This window comes from Rutidosis leptorrhynchoides, chromosome 2, assembly GCF_046630445.1.
Source record: "Rutidosis leptorrhynchoides isolate AG116_Rl617_1_P2 chromosome 2, CSIRO_AGI_Rlap_v1, whole genome shotgun sequence".
Classification (NCBI taxonomy): Eukaryota; Viridiplantae; Streptophyta; class Magnoliopsida; order Asterales; family Asteraceae; genus Rutidosis; species Rutidosis leptorrhynchoides.
The window spans coordinates 511261615-511276653 of NC_092334.1; the positions used below are offsets into that span (position 1 = coordinate 511261615).

At 33.0% G+C, this 15039-nt stretch overlaps 1 non-coding gene and 1 pseudogene across 1 annotated transcript; one reads left to right on the plus strand and one right to left on the minus strand.

Moving 5' to 3' along the window:
• The first annotated feature begins 996 nt into the window (after positions 1–996).
• On the plus strand, positions 997–1103 carry LOC139894844 (small nucleolar RNA R71). Its single transcript, XR_011775324.1, has one exon. It is a non-coding gene; the product is annotated as a small nucleolar RNA R71 (small nucleolar RNA).
• Positions 1104–8190: 7087 nt separating this feature from the next.
• On the minus strand, positions 8191–12185 carry LOC139889544 (peptidyl-prolyl cis-trans isomerase CYP19-3-like; annotated as a pseudogene).
• Positions 12186–15039: the final 2854 nt, after the last annotated feature.

Consider the following 15039-nt stretch of genomic DNA (forward strand, 5'->3'; position numbering starts at 1 on the left):
GGAAGTGGTGGTTGGTATGGTTTAACATAAGGTTTAGCCTTAACTGTGTTATCTTCATTAACCTTTTCAACTACCGGTTCTGTTTCCTTATCTTGTTCAGGTTGTGGTTCTTGTGGAGTAGGAATAGCTTCATCAGAAATTACAGGTATTTCAGGTGGTTTAAGTATAATACCACTTCTTGTGGTAATGGCTTTAGCTGTTTCATTCCGGGGGTTAGCATTTGTATCACTAGGTAGACTTCCCGGTTTTCTTTCACCTATTAACCTTGCTAGGTTGCTCACTTCTTGTTTCAAATTTTGAATAGAAGCTTGTTGATTTCTAAATGCTTGAGCATTTTGTTCATTGGTTTGTTTCTGAGATGTAAAAAACTGCGTTTGAGATTCAACTAGCTTCAACATCATGTCTTCTAAATTTGGCTTTTTATCATCGGTTTGTGGTGGTTTATTTTGAAAATTAGGTCTTTGCTGGTTGTAAGTATTATTGGATACTTGTTGATTACTAGGACCTTGTTGGTTGTTGTATGGAACATTTCGGTTATAATTCTAGTTTTGGTTGTAGTTTGGTCTTGGCGGTTGATAATTATTCTGATAATTATTTCCAGGCCTTTGGTTTATGTATGAAACATTCTCTCTTTGTTCCATTGTTAGTTCAATACTGAGACAATCTTTTGTCAAATGTGGTCCTCCACACTGTTCACAACTAATTCTTATTGAGTGAATATCTTTAGTCATCTTTTCCATTCGTCTCTCGACAGCATCTATCTTTGCGGAAATGAAATCTAAGTCATGGCTAGAATCAGCTCTAGCTGCTTTAGATGATCTAACGATATCTTTTTCTTGGTGCCACTCATGTGAGTGGGTAGCAGTGTTATCAATAATTTTGTAAGCGTCAGTTGCTGTTTTCTTCATAATGGAACTACCAGCTGCTATATCTATGTCTTTTCGTGTAGTGATGTCGCATCCCTGGTAGAATATTTGTACTATTTGACAAGTGTCTAAACCATGTTGCGGACATCCTTTCAATAACTTTCCAAATCTTGTCCATGCTTCATATAGAGTTTCATTTGGCTTCTGTGTGAACGTAACAATTTCTCCTTGAAGTCTTACGGCTTTAGATGCCGGAAAGAATTGTTTAAGAAAATTTTCAACTAAAACGTCCCATGTATCAATTGCCCCTTCAGGTAACGATTCTAACCAATCTTTGGCTTCTCCCTTTAAAGTCCAGGGAAATAACATGAGATATATCTGTTCATCCTTCACTTCTCGGATTTTAAATAGTGTACAGATCCTATTAAAGGTACGAAGATGTTCATTTGGATCTTCCTTCAGCGCACCACTAAATTGGCATTGATTAGTTACCATGTGTAAGATTTGTCCTTTGATTTCATAATCTGGTGCATTAATGTCTGGTTGAGTAATTGCGTGACCTTGGCCAGTACGTTTAGCTCGCATTCGGTCTTCCATACTTAGAGGTTCCAGATTTTCCATAATTGAATTTGTTGAATCTGAATCACTAGAGGATTCTGATTTAATGGTTGGTTCCTCAACAATTTCTGTTTGAATGATTGGTGGTTCCGGAGGAAAGATTAGTGGTTCAGGATCTATGAATTGTCCCTGAATATTCTCCGGATTCTCAATTGTGAGGTCGGGTTTAAAAAATGGATTATCGGAAATTTGAATTGGAGTACTTGGTCGACTTGATAACGATTCTAAAGAAAAATCAACGGCGACAATATTTGCTAGATGTCTTGATCGAGTTACAGGTGGTGAACGTACAAAAGGTGGTGAACGTTTTGCTCGGTGCATTCACTGAATATCCTATTAGTTATAAAAGATAAAAATTATATAAGTTATCAAATTAATAGACTTTTCTGCTTTTGCCCACGTTTCGAATAGCCAATAGATGCAGCAGGGAGCCAGAACCCTTTAAATCGGAAGCTCACAACTCAGCTACTAACAAATCCAACTATTACTACGAAGCAGAAAATTTTGGATGTCTATCAATTTAACCGCTTAAAATAATTTTTCGTTGAATTTTAAAGAAATTTTAGAGAAGAAATAGAAAATTCTAAGCCCTAAAAACTAGAGTGCCGAGAAATAAGAAAGAAAAAGAGCGCGTCGAAAAACGTCGAAAAATAAAAGGCTGAAAAATAATAGGCGTCGCAAAATAAAAATAAGAAAGTAGCGCGTCGAAACTTAAAAGTCTAAAAACTAAGAATTAAAAGTTGCGTCTAAGTGTATTAAAGCTTAAAAGGAATTCTATATCCCAAATGGCAATAACTTAAAAAGGTACTAAAATTTAAAAACGGCGTCGCAAAATTCTAAAGCACCTAAATCTTAGTATAAAGAAAAAGCACTTAAGGAATTTTACGGCAAAGCCTAAAAATCTAGAAATAAAAATAACTATGGCAAAAACTATGAATTAAAACTAAATACGAACGAAAAGTACAAATATTACGCGAAAACAAATAAAAAGATACAAAATATAAAAATAAACTTAAAGTTGTAAAAAAATACAATTTTTACAAAAATATTATTTTTAAATTAATATTTTATAAAAGTATTAAATTTTATAAGTAATAAAACTAATTAAAACCTAAAAATACAAATTTAATTAACTAAAACTAATTAATATTTTAATTAAACCCTAATTAATAATAATAATTAATTAAACAACCCTAATTTCGTAATTAATGTTGTGATGTTTGACCTGTCAGAGACCTCCGCGAGTGCGGATGCCAACTGGCAAAAAGTACCGCGAGTGCGGATACCTCAGATGCAGATCAGATGCAGGTCAAAAAATTCAACAGGTTCTGTTTTTTTTATTATTATACTTTTTATGTTTTATTTTTTTAATTTTCTATTTTTATTTTATAGAAAATGTTTTATAATATAACTAAAACTTATATTTTAAATAAAAATAACTTATTAGTATTTTATAACTAAAAATACCTTCTTCTTTTTTTAAGACTTAAAGATATATATTTTTTTATGTTTTTATATTTTTGATATTTAAAACTTATGTAAATATATTTTTACAAAAAAATAACGTAAAAACTAATTTTTATTTTTTTTAATAGCGTCTCGCTTCGGCGTTAAGTGTTGTTCCCCGGCAGCTGCGCCAAAAATACTTAATGTTAAAGCGAAGGGGTATAAAATACTATTAATTTTTACAACAAAATACTATTAAATACGATACAATTTTACAAAAGTTATTTATTTATTTATAGAGTGGATATACCTAAACCTTGCTACAACACTTATAGGCAGTGTACCTAATCATACAGTAGTGTAGTTTTTAGTAAGTCCGGTTCGTCCACAGGGAACTCGCCAAGTTTAACGCTATATTTTTAAAATTATATTTGTAAATAAATATATATATTGCAATTATTATTATAAAAGGGGGTTTTTACCGTTTAATGACCGGTTTGTTGATTTTAAAACTTTAGTCACAGTTAAAACCTAATGTAAAATATTAAAAATAAATATAACTTAATTCAAAGCGTAAAGTAAATAACGATAATGAAATTGCGATAAATAAAAGTGCGATAAAATAAAATTGCGATAATTAAAGAGAACGATAATTAAAAGTGCAATTAAATAAAAGTGCGATAATTAAAAGTTCAATTAAATATGAAATAAAGGAATTATGCTTATTTAAACTTCCGAAATTATGATGTTTGACGTGTTGATTTTAGTTTATTACCATGGGTTAATTTTCCTTTGTCCTGGATTATTCAATATGTCCGTCTGGTTTTTGTCCATAACAGTCCATCAGTCATAAATATAAAGTGCGAGTGTCCTCGTCAAATTATCCTTATATCCGAAGTCAAATATTCCAACTAATTGGGGATTTAAACTGTAACAAGGTTTTAATACTTTGTTTAATAATTACACCAGGATATCGACTGCGTGTAACCCAAGGTTTTAATACTTTGTTAACAATTACGCCAAGTGTCCTTGTACATAATTCACCCCTGTTTTAATAATTCCATAGACTATTAATCCATTCCCGTGTCCGGTTAAATGAACGATTATTCGTACATATAAATATCCCTCCCATCGTGTCCGGTCGAGTGTATATGATTATTTATAGGTATGTCCAATTGTAAATCTTTATATTAAATTAACAAACTATCATTTAATTAAACAAATATAAAGCCCATTAATAGCCCATAGTCTAATATCTACAAGTGTCGTTCATTAGTCCAAACCCTATGGTACAAAGCCCAATTACCCAATTTTAATATTTTAGTCCAACATCATGATTACTTCGGCTTAAATAAGCATAATAATAACTTAACTACGAGACATTAAATTAAAAATAACATTAACCATAACTTACAGTGATTAAAAATAGCGTAGCGTTACACGGACAGAATTTCGACTTACACCCTTACAACATTCGCTAACATACCCTTATTATTAGAATTTAAAATTAAAATTAAAATTATAATATATATATATATATATATATATATATATATATATATATATATATATATATATATATATATATATATATATATATATATATATATATATATATATATATATATATACGTGAGATAGATAGAGGAAAGATTAGAAAAAGTGTGTCAAATTCGTGCAGAATTCGATGGCTTTTATAGGCCCACGTTGTACTGTAGAGCTCCGCGAGTGCGAATGTCTCCTTCACAAAAGTACCGCGAGTGCGGATGTCTGGAAACCAGCTCACATATTAGATCCAAAACGTGGGCTGCGTAAAATTATATTATATAATAATATATATAATTAATTATATATTATATTTTATTCTTATGCATAGTTGACTTGTAATTTTTGGTCCGTCGCGTCGAGCGTTGAGAGTTGACTTTGGTCCCGGTTCCGGATTTTCGAACGTCCTTTCGTATGATTTAATATCGTGTACTTTGCGTTTTGCGTCTTGTACTCTTGTAATTTTGAGACGTTTCTCATCAATAATTTGAACCACTTTGATTGTACTTTGTACTTTTGAGCTTTTTAGTCATTTGCGTCTTCAATTTGTCGAATCTGTCTTTTGTCTTCACCTTTTATTATTTAAACGAATATCACTTGTAAATAGAACAATTGCAACTAAAAGCTTGTCTTTCTTGAGGGATAATGCTATGAAGTATATGTTCGTTTTTAGCATTACCATACATTTTGAAACTTTAAAAATTTGAATTCCCTATATAACATATGGTTTAATGTTCATCATATATTTAATAATAGTTCGTTAGTATATTTTTAAACTTTAAAAATTTCAAGTCCCTAAAAAACATTGAGTTTAATGTTCATCTAGATATAATAATAGTTTTTAATTTATATATTTAATTTTATTTTATAGCTTAAATGATTAGACCTTTCAAAAATTCTGCGAAACCGCGGGTCTTTAACTAGTGCATATATATATATATATATATATATATATATATATATATATATATATATATATATATATGTATATATATAACTCATATTTTTTCAAATATTATGTATTATATAATTTATATGTAATTAAAAAAATATTAATGGTGAGAAATAAAAAAAATAGTAGTCGTATTTGTAAACATCACGGGCTATTAAACTCAAAAGAACTTTTAAAATTTGTCAACACCACATGCTCTTATTATATTATATTATATTATTTTATTTTATTTGATAAAAATAGTGGGGTAGGATTGCACAAAGTTTGCTTGATACTTTTAGAAAAATAGTGGGTCAGGGTTGCAGCCACCAGGGGTGCCTTGAGGGCAGTGCCTCAATGTTGCGGAGAAGCCATCTCTCTCGAGGTGTCGGGCAACGCCCCTACCCAAGCGTCATATATACTATACTCATTTAATAAAAAGTTGTGACCAACTACTTTTGTCGCCAATATTCCAACATATAAGGGTTGCACCCACTGTTGTAAACGACGTCCGTTGCGTCCGTTGCGACGCCCGTTGCGGCGTTTTGATGACTAAATCGTTTCGACCCCGTCCCGTTTTCTTATAAGCCGGTCAACGGTCAAAAGTAAGGTCAAATGCAGAAAAAATTGGGTCAACGCCAGTCAAAAGTCAGAAATTCTGTTAAAATCAGTCATAAGTTGGTCAAATCCATCAAAATTGACTTAGTTTAGTATTCCATTTTATATTATAGTAACGCTAATAGCACTTATAGATACAAACTTGTCAACGAAGATTTTTTAGCTCTAAAACATGTGTAAATATATATTTATATATATAGAAGTCAACATTAGTCAACATCCGTTTCGACCTCGTCTCGGCCCCGTTTTTTCCGTTGCGACGTTTTGATGTCGCTAACGTTTCGGCCCCGTCTCGCGTCTTTTTCAACCTTTGCACCTTTATGTCATCAACTGCTAGTTAACAAAAACTCGAGATGCATATTGGTGGTAATGCTTTCATTTTTGAACACACAAAAATATGTAAATTATATAATTTTTGATTTGTGATTTTGTTGCCAAAAACACAAATGTATTTCATGAATTATCACTCTAAAGATTTCATGAACCTTGACAATTGTTGAGTTAAAATACATAAATGAAAAAATATTTACACGATTAAGGAATAAATCTAGGTTATCAATATCATTTCATACCCAATTTATAACAGTCATTATCCGTTTCAAAATCTGGGATGTATATATTCAATTTCCCTGTGGGTTTAAAATGACAGACTACCATGTTTATGAACCAAACGTTCTTATGAAATAAGAATATAAGCTAGATTGTAAGACATTTACGTTACTTTCTAATTACAGTTATTCTCATAAGGTATCCTTGGAAAACTGTTTGTTTCTATATATGTGTATAATTGGAATATACTCTAGGTAAAGTGTATATATGATATATAAAAATTAAAAAAAATAATAATAAAAAAAAAAAAATAAGCAACATTCAACAAGAGAGTGACAAAGAAAATGTTACAAGTCATTTTTATGCGGCTAAGTATACGTCATAAAATCTTCGAAAATCTTACAAGAGTCAACATGTATTTTTCAGATAAAATATACGAGTAGTTTGTAACATCAATCTTAATTTATAGTGCAAATCTGGAATGTAACCAGATCTTATATAAGTTGAATTTTTCTAGATGCAGTTCTTATTACTATTACTTAAATAACATGCATAAATGAATTAACAAATAAATAATTGTACAATACTTTTATGTATATTAATAACAATACTATTACGCGTATTAATTAATGATAGTACTAACAACCAAGTATAGAATTTATTAAATAATCGTGGCTCTATAATTATCGCTTATATTTGGGTCTAGCCGTCTAGGTGTTTCAAACGCATAAGAGATCGGTTTTTGCCCGGTTCATAAGGAGACTGTGGGTTTCACACTGTCTACTAAACAGTCAGTCCGAACCTGCTTACCTCCCATGTATCCTCCTTGTTCGTTGTTGTTTCTTATCAGATTACCCTCATGTGTGCTTCGTCTTGTGTTACTGCTCTTTTGCTCGCTACCTCTGTACTAGGACTTTAATCGTGATGCTTCTGTTCTTCTTTTTAGTTGTTTTTTGTATGTTTCAAGGATACTTGTTCGATATCCATTTGTTCATTTCAACCTCCTTATGGCGACTCATGCCCTCGTCAGGATTACTCAAGTGCGTGTGACAATATATTTGACACTTATATTGAACTATAATCAATCAATTACAAACCCATTTCACTGAACAAATGCTCTCTAACTACAAACCTAATTGAACCAACAATTGAAATTCTCCGAAAATCTAACTCTAACTTAACTGACACCAATCATCTCCGAAACCTGGCAACAACCGAAAAACAATAGCGAACCAAACGACAACAACAACCACAATCTACAACCAAACCTGAACTAGGAGTCCCCCAAACTACATCCAAAAGCCACAAGGTCGCAATCGAAAGCCCAATAAATTGCAATTGTATTGCCTTGCATGAAACAATTGAAACAATAGAGTATGCAAAAACAGTTGATGCAACAAAACATAACATTTTTAAATTCGGTTAGTATCTCCAATTCCAGTATGATTCATTTTCAGTTTTATTTTGGTACAGCCCACAAGAGACTATAAAAGTCTAACAATCCCTCTTATCCCAACTCTATTCAAATCTATTTCATGTTATAATAAATCAAGCAAATTATTTAAGCTGCTAAAAACCAAAATTCAAACTCATAGCGATTACTCCTGGAGTCATAGTTCACAAACATATGATCGTCTCCTTAACTTCACCACGATCTTCAATTACGATGCTCGTTGAAGTCCCACCACCATCACTCCCAACTTTCTCCATCGCTTTCACAACACAATAATATAACCGTTAAAGGCCTTCCCAAACACAACATGCTTCCCATCTGCAAACTTTGGGCCCATAGTAGTTGGGCCTGAATTTGTCAGGGAAGGGTTTATCACCAAAATGACCAAATAATTTTTCCCCCCTTGCACCAGAGCCCAAAAAAAAAAATTGACAAAATGCCCTCGCAAGGCCAAGATACCTTGCGTACCAATCGGCGCAAGCACGCAAGTAACCTTGCATCCTTGCGTCCTTGCGTCCTTTTCTTATCAGGATAAGATTTTTAAGATAAGATTTCATTAGATTTTCTAGATTTTCATGGATAAAATTTCGATCCTATATAAAGAATGTCCCTGGAACTTGTAATTTATCATTTCCTAACAACTCATTTCAAAAGAATTTCAGTGATTATTGGCTACACAAGGTACATTTTTAAGCATTTTTGCACTACTTAAGTATTTATGAATTGTGTTAATGAAGATAAATTTGTTGTTCATATATGTTGTGGAGGTTCTTTTGAGTATATTAACAACATTCTCATGTATTTACCCCTAGATTGTTTTAGAATTCGGCTAAAACTACCTGTTGCACCTATAAAACCAATTAATCAGAGAATATTATTAAAAAATGTTCTTAAAAAAATACAAATGCCACCCAATTCACCTGTTTCAATGAGATACATTTATAATAACCATGTTTTTGATATTACGGATGATTATGAAGACTTTCAAGAGTTTTTACAATATGCAATTGTAAATGCTCTGATTGATATTTATGTTGTTGAGAAAGTACGAATGAATCTACCACAACGAAACCCAGAAACACACGTACCACAACGAAACCAAGAAACACACCAACCACAACGAAACCCAGAAACACTCCAACCACAACCAAACCCAGAAACACATCCAACACAAGTCACTGAACCAAACCTTCATAATTTAGAAGCGGAAGAGCCTGAAATGCCACCTCTAAACACTGAAGAGTTTGATATGTTTAACTATGGTGTTGAAAACGTATGTAAAATTAAAGAAGGAGACCACCCGTTTGAGATATCTGTTGTCGCATCTAGTGATTCAGACGGAGAAAAAGACGGAGACGAAGACGAAGAAGATCAATATGAAGAAGAAAAGCAAGATTTATTCTGGAATATGCCACCTCTATTGAGTCAGCAAGAGCAAGAGCCTGAATTTACGACACAAACACCAACCACGTATAGGGTATCAGATTTAATTAAAGTTCGTCAAACTTTTTTGAACAAGGCCGAGTTCATAAACACTCTATTTACAAAATGCCTTGAAGAAAACTTCCAAATTAAGCCTGTAAAGTCAGAAAAATCGCGATACACCGCTAATTGTGTGTTGCCAAACTGTGAATGGAAAATTAGTGCTTACAAAATATGGAACACTGAAAACTTTATGGTAAAGAAATTGCATGACGTACACACATGCTCAAGCACACTAATTATGGGAAACAATAAACATGCCACCAAAAAGGTGTTGGGTAGTATGCTTGTGGATTCGTTCAAATTTGCAAACCGGGAATACAAAGCAAATGATATACGTGCGGATATAGGACACCGGTTCGGTGTCAACATATCTTACAATCAAGCATGGAGGGCCAAATGTCATACATTACAGATGCTTCGTGGCAGTGCTGAAGACTTGTTCCGAATGCTTCCCCTTTACCTATATAACATTAGGATTCACAGCCCGGGAAGCGTAAGTAATTTGGTCACCGACAAAGAAGATAGATTTTTGATGTGTTACTATTCCCTTGGCGTAGTTGTAAGTATCGATAATCTCTCTCAATTTTTAACTTATAATTGACCTTATTATAATTGAACACTTTTGACCTGCTAAAATCTATGTAGGTTCGATCATTTGTTCAACATTGTCGCCCGATAACCATCGTCGATGGTGCGCATTTGAAGGCAGGGTACTCGGGGATAAATTTAGTAGCCGTTGCGATGGATGGCAATAATGGAATTCTGTCATTGGCTTATGGAATTGGTGGCGGCGAGACAAGCGAGGTTTGGTCATGGTTCTTAGGCAACCTAAGAGATCATTTAATGAGTTATGGTATGAGTGATCGTATTTCAGAGCTTATTTTTATTTCTGATCGTGCTGCTTAAATAGCACATGGTGTTTCAACTGTGCTTCCTGAAGCGTTTCACTGTTTTTGCGCACGTCATTTGTTTGGAAGCATCAAAACTGAATCTAACAAATTCAAATATTTTGAATGGCATTATTGGAAAATGGTGAAAGCTTACAGTGGGTCGGATTTTGAGGATCATCTTAGTGTATTTCGAAGAAGATTGAGAGCGTCTTACAATTATTTAGAACAAGTTGGTTTCCACAAATGGTCCAGAAGTAGAGCTGAAAATGTTAGGTATTCATACCTTACTAGCAACAGTGTAGAGTCTGTTAACGCACTATTCAAACGCTCAACTTATTCTTCATAGTTAACTTTCCTTCCACAAATCCATGCATAAGTAACAATAAAATCAGCAGTTAGTGTCAGGACGCAAGCACGCAAGACAAACCTTGTGTCCGTTTAATTGACCAACGCAAGAACGCAAAGACAAGCTTATGTGCAAGACGCAAGGACGCAAAGACACCCTTGCGTCCACTCACGCACCATACGCAAGGACGCAAACTTGACCTTGCGTCTTGTCAATTTCCATAATTTTACGAGCTACTAATGAGTGTTTCACTCGATCATATAACCCACAATACAGATGCATATCATTAATAAACGGTTGTACTTCATTAAACACAATTACACCTCAAACAGGCATTTCATCGAGCACTTGGTGTGCACACTTATACAATTCGCATCGAACACAAAATAAACAGATAAAACGCAGATATACAACGAAGTAATCACTAACCTGGTTGCTCGCCATCGTTGCAAGGTTGATTCCTTGATTATTTGGTTGATTACTTCGTGAAAACTCTAATTCTTTTGCGTGAAAACCCTAATACTTCGTGAAAACCCTGTTAGGCTTGTATAAAAGGTAACGGTGGTGGCAAGAGGGGTTACGTGGTAGTGGAGGTGATGATGGAGGAGGATCTGGTAATAGCAATCGAAGCGATGAAGATGGTTTGCGTTTGTGCTTGCGTTTTTGCGGATCGCCTGACTATGTGTTTTTTTGCGTGTTTGCGAAGTGGGTTGAAAGTGTGGAGTGCCAGGTTAAAAGATGTCATTTAACCGTAATTTGTTTAGAAAAAGACGCAAGGACGCAAGGTCGCAAGGTATCTTGCGCCTTGCGAGGGCATTTTGTCAATTTTTTTTTTTTTTTTTTTTTGGGCTCTGGTGCAAGGGGGAAAATTATTTGGGCATTTTGGTGATAAACCCGTCATGGAAAGAGTCTCAGGGCCCATGTGCTTGAGCTTGAAGTTATCTTCTGCAAACTTTGCCCGTAGAAACTCACCTCCAGTCCCATTACCTCCGGTGAAATATCCTTCTTGACACATAAAAATTGGGATGGCGCGGCAGTGACGGGTTCTGGAATATTTTTCGACGGGTGTAAAATGTTCACAATTTGAAAAAGGGGTAAATAGGGGTAAAATGTCTACTTTTAACATATGAATACGCTAAACATCGAACTTTAACACATAAATACACTGGAAAAAATTAGGTCGTGTGGGCGGCCAACCCCGGTTAACCCTTAATAGGTCAGCCCGATGCGGTGAAATGCTGACCCTTTGTAGTGTAATGGCTTCCTGGAAGACCTGAGTCCTTTCTCACCCAATACAAAGGGCTCGAAAATTTTCAGCGGTTTTTGGGGTGACATCAGCGAATAGTTCCATGAAAACTTGGCCAGCTTTCATCTTGCCGATTAGTATGCCAAAAAAACCCTCCGGGTTGGATATCTTGTGTGTAGCTAAATTCAACATAGTGAAATAAATTTACTTAGATACTGCTGGTAATAGTTTATCTATACCTTTGTTAAATGGGCTTAAGATGGCTGCAAGTCCATGTAGCTTCCTTGGCTACAAAAACTTCATAAAATCAACATATTTCGTTCATAAAAAATCACACAAAGGGTTAATTACACCTAGACTTAATTAAGCCTTGGTCCCTAAAGTTTTATGTTTTTTTCATTCTTGTTCTTAAAATATTTTTGTTTCATCCTAACCCTTAAAGTAATGATATGGTTTCATTTAGGTTCCCAGTTAACAGATCTTTAGGGGCAATGATGAAAAAAAGATAAAACTTTAGAGACAAGCGTAGTTAAGTCTTACACCTAATTTAAAGAATTCATATCCGTTTACTTTTCAATTTTCAATAAAAATGACCTGTAGACAAAAAATTGATGAAGCCATTTTCGTTAAAAAAAAAAGTCAAAATTATTCAAAGTTGATTTTATAATTTGCCAAATAATAAATGACATCAAAAGAGATTATTACAAATTATAGCAGTAGAAGCACCTCCACACAGTTTTTTGTATTCTTGGATTAAGATAATCACTTCATCAATTTTAAAACACACAATAAACATAAAACTATACTAATACCACGGGTTATCAAGGGTATATAACACAATAATATATAAAAACATGATCTGAACATCAGATTTTACATGATCTAGTTAGTCTTATTATAACAAGCAATGATGGTACACTTTTTCAGACCCTTCTCAAATTTGGCATTCAGAATCGAATCTATGAGAAGATTATGAATAGTAATCGACTAACATTCTTCATATATCTACTATGTTCTAATCGTCACTATCAGAGCTATGCGGTCAAGTGGGTTTTTGGTTCTTAATTGCTTGTGAGGGGATTAAGTAGAAGCTACAGTGATTCAATTTGAAAAAATAAAAAATAGTAAACTCACTCTGCATATAAAGCTACCTTACAACTTTAGAAAAGTTCATTGTTCCCCACTATACTTGTTTAGTTGTAAAATTCAAAACCTAGGGGATGCTTAGGCCTAAGTGGGGTGATTCTTAAACATTATTCCTCATTAAAATATATGTTGTACGGAAATTATAATATCACTAAAAAGGTGATTCAAGAATTACAACAATATTTCTAAACCCAAAAATAGTACAAAGCAATATAATCAAACCCAATCTATATATATATATACTAATATAAAAGAGAGTTGTAATTAGCCTAATTGTCAGCAGAAGAGTTAAATTCCGGATTACTGACAACTGTTAATTCCAGGTGTCAAGTGTGATTAAAAGGCGTATTAAATATAAGGGAAAATTATTTAAAAATGTATTGAACTTTCACCAAATTTCTATCGTATGCATTCAACTTTTAAATATCCTATTATATGCTTGCAACTATTTTAATTATTCAATTGTAAAGATAAACTCCAAGTTCCCCCTCCCCCAATTTACATCATTAGTCCCCCATGTTTATAAGATATTGCATGGTAGTCAGTTATATTTATTTTTTATGTCATTGGTCCCTCATTTATGTTTATCTTTAACTCCATCTTCTTCCTGTGTTTCCCTCATTTATGTTTCATCTTCATCGATAAATTAAAAAAAAAAAAAAAAATTTCCTAAAATCAGTTTGATTGAATTGAGGCTCCAATCCGATTGCAAATTCTTCCACCGCCTGCGATTAAATATTATGTGAAGAAACAAAATCAAAAACAACAAATAATTTCAAAAATGATGATTAACAGGGGCATCTCCAAAACTTGATCCAAAAAATACGCTTTCTTAAATCTGGACATTTTTTATGTTGAATCTTGAATGAAATATGCTTCAAATAGATCAACGAACACTCGAAAATTAAGATTAGAACCTGAAATTAACATATTAGCTCAAATCGAAATTATTACTTTTTAGGTTTTAAAGGTTTAATCTCAGATCTGAAATTTCAGTACTTCTGTTAATCGAATTGATTATTCTCGAAGTTTAAGCTAGTATTCAAGAAGCCAAATATGCAATCAAGATGACGAAGAAACCAAATCGAAACATGAAGTTGTATGGAAACGTCTAGAAGATGTTGCTGCAAAGTGATCTTCTGATTATACAATACTTTGGGTTTTTAGGAATGTCTATCTTCAAACCCATATTTTTGGGTTTTTAAAATCTACAATAATTTGTATGCCAAGAATGTCTATTTTCATATAGGTGGTTGTGATTGCCTGTGGTGTTGATACTACTGCAACTGAGACCAAAGGAAGTGTCCTTATTTACAGTGCTAAGCAGGTGTGTCCAAAGGGTGATGAGAAAATAGCATTCATTTTTTCAGGCATTCTTTTGTTTGTTGAATTATTAGAGTTTATAATGTGGTATTGTTAATTTTTATATGTTGATTTAGATGTTTAAATTCTTTACTGAAATATGGAGAGATGAAAAATGTGTTTTTGAAATTACCGGTGATAAAGGTGTTTTAAGATAAGATGGACATGTTCTTGAAAATAAAGAGAATGGTAGAATGAGATAAAGACTTAACGATAAAATTTAACGAATGTTAAGTCTAGGGACCATCCACGAACTTTTTGTACATATTAACTTGATACATTCTCTCCAAGTTACTTAATCCATACAATAGAACAATTAGAATAGTTCAATGTATACAATAGAAGATCTGAAAGTTGGATGCATACAATAGAAATTTAGTGAAAGTTCAATGTATTTTCAAACAATTTTCCCTAAATATAAATACGTATTATTAGGATGGGATTAAATGTGAACAACATTTAAGCTTAATGAATATTGAATTAAAAAAAAAAAAAAAAAAGGAAAAAACACATAACAATAACCACGAATTTAAGATGA